Below are 17,389 nucleotides of genomic sequence, written 5' to 3'. Positions count from 1 at the left end.
ATATACAGTTAAAATATCACAAATTACAGAGCTAATAACAATACTGTCCAAAATAGTTCTTCTGTATGAACATTAAAATTAAGTAAACGTTAAAAAAAAAAAAAGAAAAAGAAACAAAGGAGTTCTCCTTTTCTAGTGCTTCCAAAGCACAGCGAGTGCAAGGCCACCTGACGAGTCTCCGTCCTGCTCACAGGATGAAAGAAGTCGGGGACCTGGGGAGTCTCAGGTGCACTTTCTTAACGTCTGCAGACAAAACAGAAGAGAGTCTGAGGTAGTTTGTTTAGTGACTCATAAGATGTATACAGTCACAGGGCTGTCTTTAATGTCCCTCAATACAAAACGGCAGCCTATTCTGAAAACGGGACAAGCTACCTCATGTACTCATAAATGCGTCATGCAGAGATCATCACCAGGATCGCAGTCAGGCAACTGCTGGTTCCCCCAGTTGTCAGAGTACAACTCTCAGTCTGCCTATAACCAACCACCAGTTGCTTGCTTCTGATCAAAGTGATGGCCTGTGCTAGAGCATTGTTTTGCCTCTCACTCCCTCAAGTGCTTTCTACAGCGTGAGCATTGTGTTATTAGTGCCAAATGAGTACATTCATCACCTGTTGGAGGGCCACCAGTGGTTATCATCTCCAGCCTGCTCACCGGGCGGCCCCCTCCATACAGAAAAAGCCTCACAGTTCATTGTAAGTCCTGATGCCTACATCAACTTGTCACTCCGTCGCTTGTCTTCTGTCTCTGGCCAGAAAGTGTCCCGAGATGCAAGGTGTTGAAGGAGGTCACCATGTCCTCTTTCTTCTGCGACAGCAAGCTCAACCCTGGTCCTCAGTCTTCTGAGCACACTGCTATCTGCTGTTCACATGGTTGACAATGTTTGGAACACCGCTGGAGTCCAGTTCAGATAGAAATCTTTCCAAGTGCTGTATTAACACTCTCTTTTTAAACCTGATTAGTAAAAATACACAATATAGATGTAGGTTTAATATAGTTAATTCCAATGTAATGCTTCACTGCTCCCCAAGAAAAAATAAAAGGGGAACTGATCTACATCCTATTAAACTATACATTAGGGATTTATTAGGGGGTGGCATATACTGATGATGCACCCCCATCTTCTGAAGAAGAAGTGGCTACTGGTTTCCAGAGCTGACCAGAGGACAATAAAGTAAGAGCTTCTATATAAAAATATATATATTTTTTTTTTAATTATCTCCTGCTGGAATTTTTCTTTGACATAATCTCCCATCACAACTCACTTCGGCACAGTTTTCTCTAAAGTGGCACCTATTTCTGTACAAGGAACAATAAGTGGCGTGCCTGGTCTCCTATAGAAGGCAGAGAAGTGGGGGAGGGCTCCTGCTGCAGCCAGTTGCCTTCAGCCAGAGACAGATCTGAGGTTTGTGAAAGAGGGTGGGCATAATAGATGAGCTTCTGGTACACAGGATTCTTTATATATTTCTTGGCGTTTTGATTACAATAAAAGAAAGAATGAGATCAAAAGCAGCGGACGATACCGAGAGGCTTGGATTACATGTTGGGTAGTGTTCCTAGCACTTACCGTGCAGCTTCCTTGATTGTAAATTCTATGAAGGTTTTCTGTACTTCAGAGGGTCCTTGCACTTCTTCAAGCAGGGCGAAGATTTTTTCATAATCTGAAGATACAAATAGATAAATGTCAACTGGAATCCATGGAAAATCTAGTACTGACGCCAACAGATGAATCAGCAAACCACAATGAGGTCATTACTGGATAATGTCATCAAAAATGAGGAAAAGAATAAATTATGTAAAACGGATGAAGCTGGAAACAGAGGCTCGCTGCCAAAGAAAGAAAAAAAACACTGAAATGTTATTCAATTATATGAATAGTAAAAAAGGTTAAAGTTTAAAAGTATTAGTCTATAAAGAGTAATGAGGGGGGATTTTACAGGGTGATGAGGGGAACCAATATATCAGGTGAAGTGCAGAGGAATAGGGCAAACTATAAATGTCAACTAAATGTCACTCCGCAATGCTATCATGTGGTCCCGATGTGTGTCAGGGCCTCTAGGTCTGCAAGCCTTGGGCTGGGGCCCAGACTTGGGGGAACATTTATTATCTGGTTAAGATACAGCAGATGGGCCCGATGTGCATAAATATATTCGCAAACACTGGTTTTGTGAATCCTTTATTCGCATTAGGTCCCTCTGTGCCACATTTAGCATTTTTCTGCCAAAATGTCAATGTCAGTGAAACCTACGCCAGCTCCGAGCGTTCAGATCTGCCCAACACTAGTTACATGTCCTCAAAAACATGTGGGGTCTAAATGCTCAGTTTACTCCTAGATGATTCTCTGAGGGGTTTAGTTTAAAAACTGGGGTTCTCTCTGGGGGGTTTCCACCATACTAGTACCAAGGGGCGCTAAAGGTCTACATAGCACCTTAAATCCATTCCAGCAAAATTTGCACTAAAAACAGCGTTCCTTCCCTTCTGAGCCCTGCCGTGTGCCCAAACATCAGTTTATGGTCACAATGTATTGCTGTAGTCAGAAAAAAACTGCGTAACACACTGTGTTCTTTGTAAAAATGAGAAATTTGTATTATTATTTTTTTTATTCAAATTGTGATTTTCATGGCATAATGCTAAAAACTTTCCTGTGAGGTCTATTTGATCATTACAGCCCTAGATGAACTCTTTTGGAAAAGTAGTTTTAAAAATGGGATGACTTTGCTGTACTAGTATAGCACATAATCCCCAAAAATGGTTCCAGCAAAATCTCTGCTAAATATGCGAAACAGGCATCCTTCCCTTCTGAGCCCTGCTGTGTGCCCAAACAATGAGACTGGGAACTCTTTCCTTCCACGTGCACCACCGTATTATCACAGAGTGCTGTCTAATCTTCCACAAACAAAAAATTATAAGCCAATATGAGGTACTGCCATAATCAGGAGAAAAACAATGGAAACTGCAGTTCAATGTTTCCAAATGTAATATAATGCACCTGGGGAGGAGGAATCCTCTATCTGAGTATCATATCGTCAGTTTTGTGTTGAAGACTTAGAAGAGAGGGATTTAGGGGTAGTGATTTCTGACTGACTTAAATTAATCCCAAGTGTAACCAGGCGGTGGGGAAAGCAAATTGTATGCTGGGGTGTATAGCTAGAGGTATAACCAGTAGGAAGATGGAAATTGTGATCCCGCTGTATAGAGCTCTGGTGAGGCCACATCTGGAATACTGTGTCCAGTTCTGGAGACCTCACCTAAAAATAAGTTATTTATAAAATAGAACGGGTCCAAAGACGGGCTACAAAAATGGAGGGTGGAGGGTGTGAGGCATAAACCATATCAGGAAAGTTGAATCTGTATAGTTTGAAGGAAAGAGGGGACATGAGTGAAATAAAATAAGGTTCAGGAGGGAAGTTTTGTTAATAAGAAAAACTAAGCATTAGTTGGGAGAGAGATCAGAAACTTGAGAAAATATTACTTTACTAAAAGAGTAGTAGATGCTTGGAACAAACTTCCAGCAGATGTGGTTGGTAAATCTACAATAACAGAATTTAAACATGCCTGGGATAAACATATATCTATCCTACGATAATAAGAAAGAGGATACTATTCCTTTCCCTATATATCCCTTGAGGGATATAGTTTCCATAATATCATTTGGAGCTGGTATTTGTGATGGTTTGGCATTTCAATTCTTTAGCAAACCCAACAGGGTGCATGTAAAACACCCTGATAAAAAGAAGGGGGGGTCCTTCATTTCTGAGGCCTGTGCAGCACACAAGGGCGGTGGAAACACAACTTGTCGTGTTTGGAGGAAAAAGAATACTGAGTTGCATCCATCAAACACCATACCTACTGTAAAGCATGGGGGTGGAAACATCATGCTTTGGGGCTGTTTCTCTGCAAAGGGGCCAGGACGACTGATCCGGGTACATGAAAGAATGAATGGGGCCATGTATCGTGAGATTTTGAGTGCAAACCTCCTTCCATCAGCAAGGGCATTGAAGATGAAACGTGGCTGGGTCTTCAAACATGACAATGATCCAAAGCACAACGCCAGGGCAACGAAGGAGTGGCTTCGTAAGAAGCATTTCAAGGTCCTGGAGTGGCCTAGCCAGTGTCCAGATCTCAACCCTATAGAAAACCTTTGGAAGGAGTTGAAAGTCCGTGTTGCCAAGCGACAGCCCCAAAACATCACTGCTCTAGAGGAGATCTGCATGGAGGAATGGGCCAACATACCAACAACAGTGTGTGCCAACCTTGTGAAAACTTACAGAAAACGTTTGACCTCTGTCATTGCCAACAAAGGATATATAACAAAGTATTGAGATGAAATTTTGTTACTGACCAAATACTTATTTTCCACCATAATTTGCAAATAAATTCTTACAAAATCAGACAATGTGATTTTCTGGATTTGTTTTCTCATTTTGTCTCCCATAGTTGAGGTCTACATATGGTGTCAATTACAGACGCCTCTCATCTTTTTAAGTGGTGGAACTTGCACTATTGGTGACTGACTAAATACTTTTTTTCCCCACTGTAAATATTCTGCTTACAGAGCCGGGACTCAGTGACGCCCTGACGCTGATCCCGGCTCGGCATTTGATTCCTCTGGTTTGCTGCAGACCAGAGTAATACAACAATAATCTCATCGATCATTGCTGTATAAAGTATACTGCAGTGATCTCTATGAAAGATCACTGCAGTAATACTGAAAGTCCACCAGAAGGACTGAAAGTATAAAATTAAAAAAAAAAAAAAATGTTTTTATTAATATAAAAAATCCCCTTCCTTAATAAGTCTGAATCACAGTATTTTCCCATTTTATAAATAATAATAAACAAACATGCAAAAATATTTGGTATCGTCGCGTGTGTACTCGTCCGAACTATCAAATTATCACATTCCCGATCTCGCATGGAAAATGGCATAAGCGCAAAAACCTGCCAAAGTGCCAAAATTGCGCATTTTTAGTCACATCAAATCCAGAAAAATTGTAATAAAAAGTGATCAAAAAGTCACATATGCGCAAGTAAGGTACCAATAGAAAGTACAGATCATGGCGCAAAAAATTACACCTCACACAGCCCCATAGACCAAAGAATAAAAGTGCCATAAGCATGGTAATAAAATTTATGTTCCTTAAAATTACTCTTTTAAAAAAAGGTTCTAATTTTTAAAAGCCATCAAATAAAATAAATGCAAAGCGCTATGGCCTTTTAAACACGAGGAGGAAAAAAATGGAAGCGCAAAAACGAAAATTTGCCTGATCCTGAAGTGGTTAACTGATCCCGATTTACAGACAAAAAACCCCCCAAAAACTGATGTGTTGATGACAGAGGACCTATTTAGTTCAATGTGGCCATCCTCCACATCTGTTTTGAAATCAAATCTGATTTTAGCTGCTGATCCATTCCACAAAAAAATTAGGACCTGCAGTCCATTTCTGCAGAATGGAGGCTTCGATAGTAGTCAACCGCTCCGGGTGCCGCTCCTCCAATGCTGCCATCAGCCGCTGCTTGCGGGACCTCGGGGCATCAGTCATGTGCCTGCCGTGCAGTCCTGGCTACTGTGCCCGGGCATTTCCGTGGAGTTCGGGTAAAGTATGTCTGGGCTTCTGACGGTCGCTGCTCGTGGAGTTGTGATTCCAGACAGAAGATCAGCCCCCCCAGACCCGCCCCCTAGCAGAGCACATGGCCGGGCGCAGGGAGAGGGCAACTGCAGCAGCCACAACTACAGGCGCTCTGTGCAACTCCTGCCCCCGGTGTGCTATACTATGCAGTGCGCAGACAGTGTGTACTGAAGGACTGCAGTCCCATGCAACACTAAGAGCAGACAGTCCTATGTAATGACTGCATAGTACACTCTCCCCCTGATATTTTGCAAGTATATTAACAGCTCTGCTACATCTGTTGGGTATCCTGTCAGACTTCTGCCTATTCCCTGTGCAGCTGGCGTGTATAGAGCCCACTATGCAGTTATGAATATGCATAGTGGGAGGGGGCGGGGTAGGCAGGTCGCAGCAATGCTCTCCAGCCCTGAGCAACGCCCTAAATGCTCTTAACCCCTTAAGGACAGAGCCTGAAATGGCCTTAATGACAGAGACAAATTTTATGAATATGACCAGTGTCACTTTATTCATTAATAACTTCGGGATGCTTTTACCTATCCAGCCGATTCTGAGATTGTTTTCTCGTGACATATTGTACTTTACATTTCTGGTAAAACGGAGTTGATACTTATAACAAATCTTTATGAAAAACACCAAAATAACGTGAAAAAATGCATTTTTCCAACTTTGAAACCTTTCTGCTTATACAGAAAATGGTTATGCCACATAAATTATATATTAAATAGCATTAGCAACATGTCTACTTTATGTTGGCGGCTTTTATTAAACTATATTTCATTTTTTTTGGACAATAGAAAGCTTAAAACATTAGCAGCAATTTTCCAAATTTTCAGTAAAATTTCTAAATCAGATATTTTTAGGGACCTGTTCAGGTTGAAAGTGTATTTGAGGGGCCTGTATGTTAGAAAGCCCCACAAAGCACCCCATTTCAGAAACTGCACCCCCCCCCCCCCAAACTCTGCAAACGCACATCCAGAAAGTTTTTTAACCCTTTAGGGGAGTCACAGAAATAAAAGCTAAGTGTGTAAGAAATTTGAAAATTTTTATTTTCTGTGCAGAGATTTTATTGTAATCCAATATCTTTTATAATGATAAACCTATTAGCAGAGAAATTCACCCCAATACTGATTGCCCCGTTTCTGCAGTTTATAGAAATAGCGCAATAGGGCCACATATGGGGTATTTGACGCAACCACAAGCCTCAGATATAAGGGAGCGCCTAGTGAATTTCAACGCCTCCGTTATATTTGGTCATTTCTGACTGTACCACTTCAGGTTGGCAGAGGCTCTGGGGTGCCAAAACCTAAAACACACCCCTAAAAGGACACCATTTAGAAAACTGCACCCCTCAAGGAACGTAACAAGGGGTGCGGTGAGCATTTGGACCCCACAGGTGCTTCACAGATTTTCAGAACAATGTGGTGTAAAAAAGGAAAAATTCTATTTTTTACACTAAAATGTTGTTCTAGCCTTCATTTTTCATTTTTACAAGGGGATAAAAGAAAAAAAAAAAAACACAAAACATGTAGCGCAGATTCTCCCGAGTACGGAAATACCCCACATGTGCACATAAAGTGCCAAGCGGGCGCAGGACGAGCGTCCAAAAGGAAGGAGCGCCAATTGGCTTTTGGAAGCTGGATTTTACTGGAATGGATTTCAAGGGTCATGTCGCATTTACAGAGCCCTCGTGCTGCCAAGACACTGGAAACCCCCCACAAGTGACCCCATTCTGGAAACTACACCCCTCAAGGAATCTAACAAGGGGTTCAGTGAGCATATGGACCCCACTGGTGACGGGCACAAATGTGGAACAATGTGACGTGAAAGGGAATATTTTCATTTTTTCACTTTCATGGCACAAATGTGCCCGTCATCAAGGGGTCCATATCCTCACTGCACCCCTTGTTAGATTCCTTGAGGGGTGCAGTTTCCAGAATGGGGTCACTTGTGGGGGGTTTCCAGTGTTTTGGCAGCACGAGTGCTCTGTAAATGCGACATGGCGTTCATCATCCATTCTAGCCAAATCCAACCTCCAAAATCCAAATGGCGCTCCTTCCCTTCGGAGGCTTGCCCTGAACCCACATGGCGCTTTATGTCCACATGTGGGGTATTTACGGGCTCGGGGGAAATTGCTCTACACATTATGTGTTTTTCTCTTTTAACCTCTTGTGAAAATGAAAAATTTAAGGCTAAACCAACATTCTAGTGTAAAAATTTTTATTTTCACGCCATATTGTTCCACATTTGTGCCCGTCACCAGTGGGGTCCATATGCTCACTACACCCCTTGTTACATTCCCTGAGGGGTGTAGTTTCCATAATGGGGTCACTTGTGGGGGGGTTCAACTGTCTTGGCAACACAGGGACCTTTTGAATGCATCATGGCCCCTTGAAATCCATTCCAGCCAAATCCAGCCTCCAAAAACCAAATGGCGCTCCTTCCTTTTGGAGGCTTACCCTGCACCCGCATGGCGCTTTATGTCCACATGTGGGGTATTTCCGTACTCAGGTGAAATTGCTCTACACATTTAGTGTTTTTTTTTTTATCTTTTAACCCCTTGTGAAAATGAAAAAAATCAAGACAAGATCAATAATTTAGTGTAAAAAAACATTTTTTACACTATATGTTAGTCTAGCCTTGATTTTTTTCCTTTTCCACAAGGGGTTTAAAAAGAAAGTGAACACAAAACATGTAGGGTAATTTCCCCTGAGTACGAAAATACCCCACATGTGGACATAATGTGCCATATGGGCACAGGGCAAGCCACCAAAGGGACAGGGCGCCATTTAGAGGCTGGAATGGAGGATGGAGGCCATGTCGCAATTAAAAAGCTCCTGTGCTGCCAGGACAGTAGAAACCCCCCACAAGTGACCCCATTCTGGAAATTACTCCCCATAAGGAATCTAACAAGGGGTGCAGTGAGCATATGGACCCCACTGGTGACGGGCACATATGTGGAACATGTACCGTGAAAATAAAAAATAAATTTTTTTCATTTTCACGTCCCAAATGTGGCCGTCCCCAGGGGGCCATATCCCGGCTGCCCCCCTTGTTAGATTCCTTATCGGGTGTAGTTTCCAGAATGTGGTCACTTGTGGGGGGTTTCTACTGTCCTGGCCGCACAGAGGCATTGTAATTGCATCATGGCATCCTCTAATGGGAATGGCGGCTATACCTATTTAGTTGGGGAAAAGGGACCATTCTAATTTATTTGGGGGTATTAGGCCAATTATTGGTTTATAAGGTTGAAAATGACAGGTGTCCATCAAATTCAACCTGTGTTGATCCAGAGGAAGGCAAAAAAACCCTCGTAAGGCAGACGACAGTAGCCTCATCACAGGGGAAAAATTCCTTCCCGACTCCATAATGGTGATCAGAATAATCCCTGGATCAACGTGACCCCTGAAATAGGAATAAGGGACGGAATTTAGATAATGTAGATCTCCAATGACGTGTGGTACGTCTTGAAGCGATCCAGTATGCAGAGGCCGGGGGGATCAGGACAGGTGTCGCACTGGAAAATGGTGTCCTTCCTAATCCCCCTGTTACGCCACACTCTGCACTTCTTCTGGGGTCTCCTGTTCTCCAGTGTGGGGGACGTCACCTGGAAAATGTTGTCCTGGTGCGATACGGGGTCCTTCATATCCAGAAGCGCTGGGTCCGCTCCATGGCTGCTAAATATTAGGGCTCTGTTACTGCTTATGATATTTTCGGATCGTGCTGCAAGCTACAGTAGCTCGGGCAGCGAGGGACCAGAAGAGGGGGTGCTGGTATAAAAGTTATCCCCGTACAGGTGGTATCCTATATCCAGCAGTGGGAAGATCAGTTCCCAAACAATCTTCCCACTAACTCCGAGGATTTGGGGGGGGGGGGGGAGTGGGCATCTGGGGGCTGGATTCGGGTGTCCCTTCCTTCATACACTGTAATGGTACCTGTACACTGCGGAATGGAGAAGGATAACCCTTTGTGCATTCCGCAGCTGGCACCCACCGGCGGAGTGATGGAGGCGCGTGTCTCAGCTCGTGTCACACTCCATTCTATGTACTGGCGGATTCCGCCCTCTGTCCAAAGAATGAACGTGTTCATTCTTTGGACGGACAACGGAATCTGCCCGTGCATAGAATGGAATCTATGACACGGGCGGAGACGCGCGCCTCCATCAGTCCGCCGGTGGGTGCCAGCTGCGGAATGCACAAAGGGCTATCCTTCTCCATTCCGCAGTGTGCACGTACCCTAAATCTGTAAGTGTACCCTGAGGTACTCTCACAGAGTTTGTAGAATTTCACGCCATACCGTGATCTCTTATTGGGACGGTTCTGGCGGAAAAGACGTGTCTGGGGGGGCAGCGTACGCTACGCTACCCCCCAGACACGTCCCTGGATGATGAGGATGAATGGAGGAAAGAAGGATCCCCCCATTCATCCTCACTGGCTGTTTCGGTGTCGGAGGCAATAATAACGTATGCCTCTGACGCCGAAAACACCCTGGGGGCCATCTTTATACGGGGATTGGTATATGGGGTATGTAAATGTGTAATGTAGTGTAGTGTAAAACTTTATTCCATGTAGTGTGGTGTAGTGTAGTGTTTTTTACGTTTTTTTTGACAGTAAGAAAAAAATATCCCTACACCAAGAAAGGAGCTTATCAGCAGACAGTGGCGGTAGGATATAGGGGGGAAAAAACGCCCCTATGCCAAAATGGAGGAGTTGCTGATCAGCGGCGCACTTATGTGCGATGCTGATCAGCACTCAGCGGCGTTAGGGCGCAAAAAAACAAAAAAAAAACTAAAAGAATCTTTTTAAACCAAAGCAACTGATCAGTGAATGATATGCACTGATCAGCCGCTAGGGGGCAGTAGAGCGACGCTGCCGGAGATTGCCGAGACCCGCCGAACCCGAGCGTTTCCGACGCTGGACGACCGAACCCGGAAGTGAAGCGAAGACGACGCGAGGACGGTGCGGACCGCAGATCGTCGCTCCGGACGCCCAGATCAGGTGAGTATGGTACACCTGCACCACACACACCTGTTCTGCACCCCTCAGCTACCTAGCTGAGGGGTGCAGAACCCGGCAAAACTGTGTTTTTACAGTATGATCGCCGTGATAGGCCGGCCGGTACTGGCATCGGCGCCATCTTTGGTGGGGACACTTATGGCGATTGGTGCTATCTCGGACAGCACCAATAACCATTGCTTTCCGGGTCACCGATGACCCGGAAAGCTGAATTTAGCTGCTATATGCCTGATCTGTATTGATCAGCATATAGCAGCGATCGTCGGCAAGGGAGGGGTTAACTAACTGCAATATACTGCTGAGGGGGACAACTACTGCGGCATATCAGCAGGTTCTGATAGTGCCGCTCTAAATGGAAGGACATACGGATGAACCATCCATGTGCCGTCCGTCTGAAGAATTGCCTGGCAACCTCTAGGCAGGTCCTTCCCAGTGGCCATTTATTACCCACCAATCAATTTTTGTAGATCTAAAAAAAAAAAAAAAAAAAAACAGATGCATTACTGGTCCCAGAAAAAAAACCTGAGGTGTGGATGAGGGCTAGAACACAGAAGACCATCTAATTTTCTGATGCTCCGACTGCTGGTCACATGGGGGGGGGGGGGATAAAGAAAAAAAATCTGGAGTGCTTCTTTAACACTGTCCAGTTACTTGTTTTTACAGCTTTCCTGTCAAGAACCCTGTATGGACAACCTCCTTAGTCCAGAACGTCTATGAAATGGGTAATATGTGCTTTCTACTTACTTCTTCCTGGCTTTCGCACTTCCTTCATGACTCTAATCTTAATATCTGCGTTTGTTCCATTGATGATACTTTGCATTTCCTTCAGTGAGTTTGGCACAGTCATTCCCGATGTACACTCCCGAGTCCCAAGAGAATCTTCTATAGGCAGATAGTTATCTAAAGGCGCCTTTATAAGCGTGTTATTAACCGGCTTGTGGTCCAGGTTATCCTCATTCAAGCAATTCAGTTCATCAGTAACAGAATCAAAGTTATTAGGCAGCATATCCTCATCCCCCAAAGCAGCAGAAACACCTAATGGAGACAGTCCATCCATTTGTTTTTCCACAGCCTGGCCATTGTCTGTCCTTTCTCCATTCCCTTCTGTAGTTAGACTGTTATTGCCATCTGCACAAAGAGAAAAATAAATCAATGTCATTTTTATCTAATGTACACATAATTATACACATATAATATAATATATGCACACAAGACACTCTACAGCTGTAAAGTAGTGTTCCCAACCTGTGGCTCTACAGCTACTATTGTGTATAAACGGCAGCACACCTTGAACAGATTTCTAACATGGCTAAACGTACAGACACAGCAGAGGTTTCAGAAGTGGAGCCCCAAATAATCCTCATGCATGTATAGGGGAATAACTTTGCACCTCTAAATGTTCCGCAGTATGTGCATAGGGTTCTTATTTAGTAAACCCTTAAAGCTGTTTCTTGGTATAACAGGGGTGTCAAAGTTGCAGCCCTCCAGCTGTTGCAAAACTACAATTCCCGTCATGCCTTGAAAGCCAAATCTTTGGCTCTCAAGGCAGAGAATTATAATTTTTTAAACAGTTGGAGGGCCGCAGTTTGACACCTGTGTGGTAAAAGCTTTCTATTTGCACACAGGCCAAATAAGCAACAGGAACTATTTTGATACAACCCAAAAACCCTGCAGCAAGTGTGGTTCTCACATTCCCTTTCATTACCTTACTTTGCATGATCTCTCCATGGCTGCTCTTTTAATGTATAACATGTCACCTTTTGCCATTAAATGTAAATCTAGCCATAATAGCTGTATACTGATATCTTACCTTTGTGTATGGGAATTGGCTTTATTAGGTTGTGTGGAGCAGGGCTCCCAGGCACTGCAGGGGTCCCCTTCCCTCCTACATGATTGGTGATGATCGGAGGGGTTTGAGGTCTTCTTAGCAGCAGAGGAGACATACTACGCCTTCTCTTCAGGGAGGCTGGAGTGTTGGCCTCTCCAGGACGTTTTACTTTATTCTGGGGTCCAGCAACAAACTCGTCAGCCTCATCAATCATCATACCCTATAGTTGAAGACAAACAAAGAAAATTATTAAAATATGGCATAAACTTCATAACTGGTTAATAACTGTTAGCTGTAGTCATGTCCTGTGCTATTTTAGGTTTACATGAAAAGGTATTAATTTTAGGAAAATGACACTATAAAATCCAATAGTAAATTGTATGCTAAAGGGGGTAGTGCGGCGCTAAGAAATTATTCACAGAATAACACATACATGACAAAGTTGTATAACTTTGTAATGTGTTATGTCTGTGAATCGCCCCCTTCCTTGTGTCCCCCCACCCCCGCACGTGTACCCGGAAGTGTTGGTGCATTATACATTACCTGATCCGTGTCAACGTCATCTTCGGCCGGCGTTCTCCGATCTTCCCGAGTGCCGGCCGCCCTCTGCCGCGTCATCAGATGCTCAGCCGCGATTGGCTGAGCACAGTTATGCTCAGCCAATCGCAGCTGAGCATCGGATGACGCTGCTGAGGGCGGCCGGCATTCGGGAGAGTCGTAGCTGTTCGCCGGCCCGCCCGAAGAAGACGTCACTGACTGAAGATCGGAGACGGGGGTCAGCACATGACAGGTATGTATAGCGCACCACACTTCTGGGTACACGGGTGGGGGTGGTGGGACATGGGGAAGGGGGCCATTCACAGACATAACATACATTACAAAGTTGTATAAACTATGTAATGTGAGTTATTCTGAGAATAATTATTTACCGCCGCACTACCCCTTTAAAAGGGGTTGTCTATATATAGTGGGGAACCAGAGGCAGCCATGGCAAATCAGGGTAGGCAAGTATTGATGTTCATTTCTACACCTCCGCCAGCCATATATAAATGAGAGAAAAAAAATCCCCCACCTCCACCCCTGGATAATCCAAAAAAAAACAACAAAAAAAACAAACAATAGAAAAAGCATGAAAAGGGCCTAACTTGGGACAACTCATTAAACAAACCTTCAGAACCCTTTCATATGCACTAAATTTTCCACAAAACAAATACTGAAAATTTTTGTCCAGCTGCATTATACTGCTTATATTTCATGTCCAATGACCGATCTGGTCTGGAAAACACCAAGGACTATGCTTAAGGTGCAAAGCTCTTTTTAAAGCTGCTATGAACTATTAGGGAAATGCTTACATGTTAATAGAACCTCTTTTCAATGTCATTTACAGAGTACAGATTGTTCTATGTCACCTGCATTCTGCTGACTTTCAGGGATTTCATCATTTTGCCCTGTATTCACAATTCACAAAACTATTCACTAATATGGTAGAGAAATGGCAGTTTTTGCTGTGAAGAACTAAAATACCTTTTTTATCCTGTTTAAATGGATTTCAAAGGTGTGAAGCCTCTTCGGTTGATCCGGATCAATCTCTCGGAGAGGGGAAGGCATAAGCTTCAAGTATTCTTTGGTAGTTACCCATCTGAGCCACAGGAACACTATGCAGACAATCTAAAAACCCAAATGAAAATTATAAAATTATAAATTATGATTTTCATATGTCTTTATATAATTCTGAAATTTTGAGGGGACATGCTAACTTTATATTATATTAATTTCAGATATTTGAATATTAGGTCGGACTATTATAGCATAAGCAAACAACAAAGTACCTTCATCCTGAACCGACAATCAGTTACCTATCGTCTTCAGTAAATTGGTCCTCATCCTCGTCAACTGATCTAACAGATTACTGCGTGGAATGTCGTAGGCATTTCTATACGTCTGGGGCTTGAGATCCTTAAGAATACAAATATATACAAAAGAAATTAAAATTATTCCCTAATCACAGCAGTATCATGAACTGTTATTAGTCTGTATGAACTGTATTAAGTGGGCAAAGCATTTCTATCCATTGTAAAAATACAAGGGCATATTCACATTGCAAAAAAGACATTATTGGAACCTTGAAGAAAACTATGTTTACTCTGGGCAGTAAATCAATGTACATCAGACCATTATACGGGGAAAAAGTAGAGCAGTAGCAAAGGGAATGGGCATTGTAGAAATACATGCTAGATAAAATCTGTACATGATCCAGACCATTGATGACCCATGCAGGGGTGTAGCTAGGATTCTTAGGGCCCCACAGCAAAAACTGTACGAGGCTACATGGATCCTGTGTCACACATGGCTTACATACACTAGTATGAAAGTGCTAAAAATTTATTACCTATACATAAACATTGGGGAAGTCAAATTCGGCAATAAATCTGCAATCTTGTGGATATTGTGGAAAAAATCAAATTTCAAACACATTCTTATTGCTTTCTTCTACAACCATTAACATTTGCACCTTAATCCGCCAGCAGCAAATCTAACAGACCGTGTCATCACGGCATAATCTGGGCAGATGTCATTTAATTCATAAACATCACCTACAGACGAATGGGCCTGAAACTCTGCTATCAACAGTGCAGATTCACCATTCAGTCGGTCAAGAAAGCAACCAAAAGAAAGAAAAAGAGGCCCTAGTACAGTTTATAGCATGCAATATTAGTTACACAGAGCTTTCCAAGAAATAGAGATCACTCTAAAATAGAGCTGAAGAGAGTACGACAGCGTTTTTTTTTCCTTTGAGGAAATACTGTGCTCTTTAAGCTGGGTTCACACTGTGTTTTTTGCAATCCATTTAACGTATACATTTTAATGGAAAAAAAACTGATGCAATTGTGTGTCATCCGTTTGGATCCTTTCTCCATTGACTTCCCTTATTAAAAAAAAAAAAAAAAAAAACAGATTGAGACTGATGCGTTTTTTAACATAAAAAACGGAAACACTACTTTTCTGTATGTTAAACAGGACTGCAAAAACACAGTGTGAACCCAGCCTTACTGGCCATTAGAACATGGTGAATACAGTGTGAATCAGGCTAGGCTTCCCGTTTTACCTATTTAAGAGGCCAATCTGAAAAAACAGGGAACTCCTTGACATTCATCTCCAGCAGTCGTATCGGGGCGTCTCCAGAGATTCCCTGCAGCAGCTGTTTGAAGTGCTTGTTGTGAACTAAGACAGTCTTGTGGAGTATTTTTCACTTTAATCCCTGTCTCCTGCGGGACCTTCTTCCAACAGATGTAATTATTCTTTCAGACTCCATTTAGTCTGGAACATACAAAGAATTATGAGTAAGGCAAACCTTTTGGAAGGAAGTCTATTAAAAACAGCATTCATAGCCGAGCATGAATGAAACACATGCAATGTCAGCAACAAACAAAGGTACAAGTGGCACAGAGGTTAAAAGGCAGTCTGTGTATAGAACGGGTACAGGCCTCATATGTGCAAGTGTGAGGTGAGCTCTGATCAGATGCCTCCTTGCCTTACACATTCGTACAGAGCTAACAGGATAACGTGGTAAAAATATGAAGGTTGCCAAAGAGATCCACAATCCAGAATAGGAAAGAGTGTGTGGTGTGTGTGTTGTGTATGTGTATGTGTGTGTGTGTGTGTGTGTTGTGTATTTATTTATTTTAAATTATGATAAGAGTGGCACAGTGTAAAATCTACAATGTATTGGTGATAAGATGCCATCCATGATAACACGTATTATCATACGATGTCACCAGTATGTCCACCCCACCCTTCACACTGGGTTAGTTGCCCAACTATAAAGCTAGTTAACTCAATTCCAATGCTTCATCTTTTGCAGAGATAAAAAAAAAATGTGGGGGGAGGACATGCGGTCTTATAACAAGATTCTCAGAACTGGCTTTTATTTCACCAGAGCAATGAGAAAAATGAAAGCTGAGCTCCAATAGGTTGCTACATGGAAGAAAATCCTACTATAAAAGATTGTATGCTAAATCTTTAGCTGTATGTATGGAATGGTAATTTTGAGGACATGTCTTAAATCTATAAATCTATTCAGGGGAACCAAGGGGTTGGTGTTTTTTCCGGACATTTGGTGCTCTTTAGGACACTTCTATAGAACTATGCAGATGTTGTGTGGAAGACGACAGCTGGACGTGCAACCGTATTCGGAAGTCAACTAATCTCACTGTGGGTGTGCACTGTGCCCTCCCCTAGATAGCTGTATTCTTGACTTGTAACCAATCTTATTCTTGTTTTCGTCTTTCTATCCCGCTTTAGAGTAGACCAAAAGTCACAATAAAATTTTATATGGATATCTGCTATTACAAGTCTTTAAGTCATCCAGGTGGTCAGATTGTCAGTCTGATGTCGTTATTTAGCTGCAGCACTGTGTAGTTTAGTAGTGCCTATCACAGTGTGATCTGTTATAGGACCCATTCACACTGAGCAAAAACTGGGGAATCCCGTTGTGCTCAGTGTCCTGCAGTGAGTGAATGGGAGGGCGTGGCGTCCACTCCTGCCGCTCTCCGCTCAAAGAAATGATAAGTCAATTCTTTGAGCCGAGAGGGGAGGAAGCTGACGCGTGTGCGCCCTCCCATTCACTCACTACAGGACACTGAGCACAGTGGAATTCTGCCATTTTTGCTCAGTGTGAACAGGGTCACATTGTGGAGACATGTCCAGAAACTGTGTCACAGTCAGCCCCAAAAATATCTTCATGACAGTTTTCAAAGAGACTTAATCCAGCTACATGTACTGTATTGAGATAAAAGCAGGAGAGAATAGAAGAACTATGAATTCATAGACAAATTAAAGGTTACCTTTGACTAAGCTTTTTCAGATATGAAATGACACTGTAACTAAGACACAGTCCAAGTTGTCAGATATTAGGTTGGTGCT

At 42.9% G+C, this 17,389-nt stretch overlaps 1 pseudogene; it reads right to left on the bottom strand.

The window, feature by feature from the left end:
* Positions 1-17,386, bottom strand: LOC138777120 (integrator complex subunit 6-like; annotated as a pseudogene).
* Positions 17,387-17,389: the final 3 nt, after the last annotated feature.

This window comes from Dendropsophus ebraccatus, unplaced genomic scaffold (genome assembly GCF_027789765.1).
Source record: "Dendropsophus ebraccatus isolate aDenEbr1 unplaced genomic scaffold, aDenEbr1.pat pat_scaffold_500_ctg1, whole genome shotgun sequence".
In the NCBI taxonomy this organism is placed as follows: domain Eukaryota; kingdom Metazoa; phylum Chordata; class Amphibia; order Anura; family Hylidae; genus Dendropsophus; species Dendropsophus ebraccatus.
Note: the sequence above shows the minus strand (reverse complement) of the source record. Positions and strands in the feature narration are given on the sequence as shown.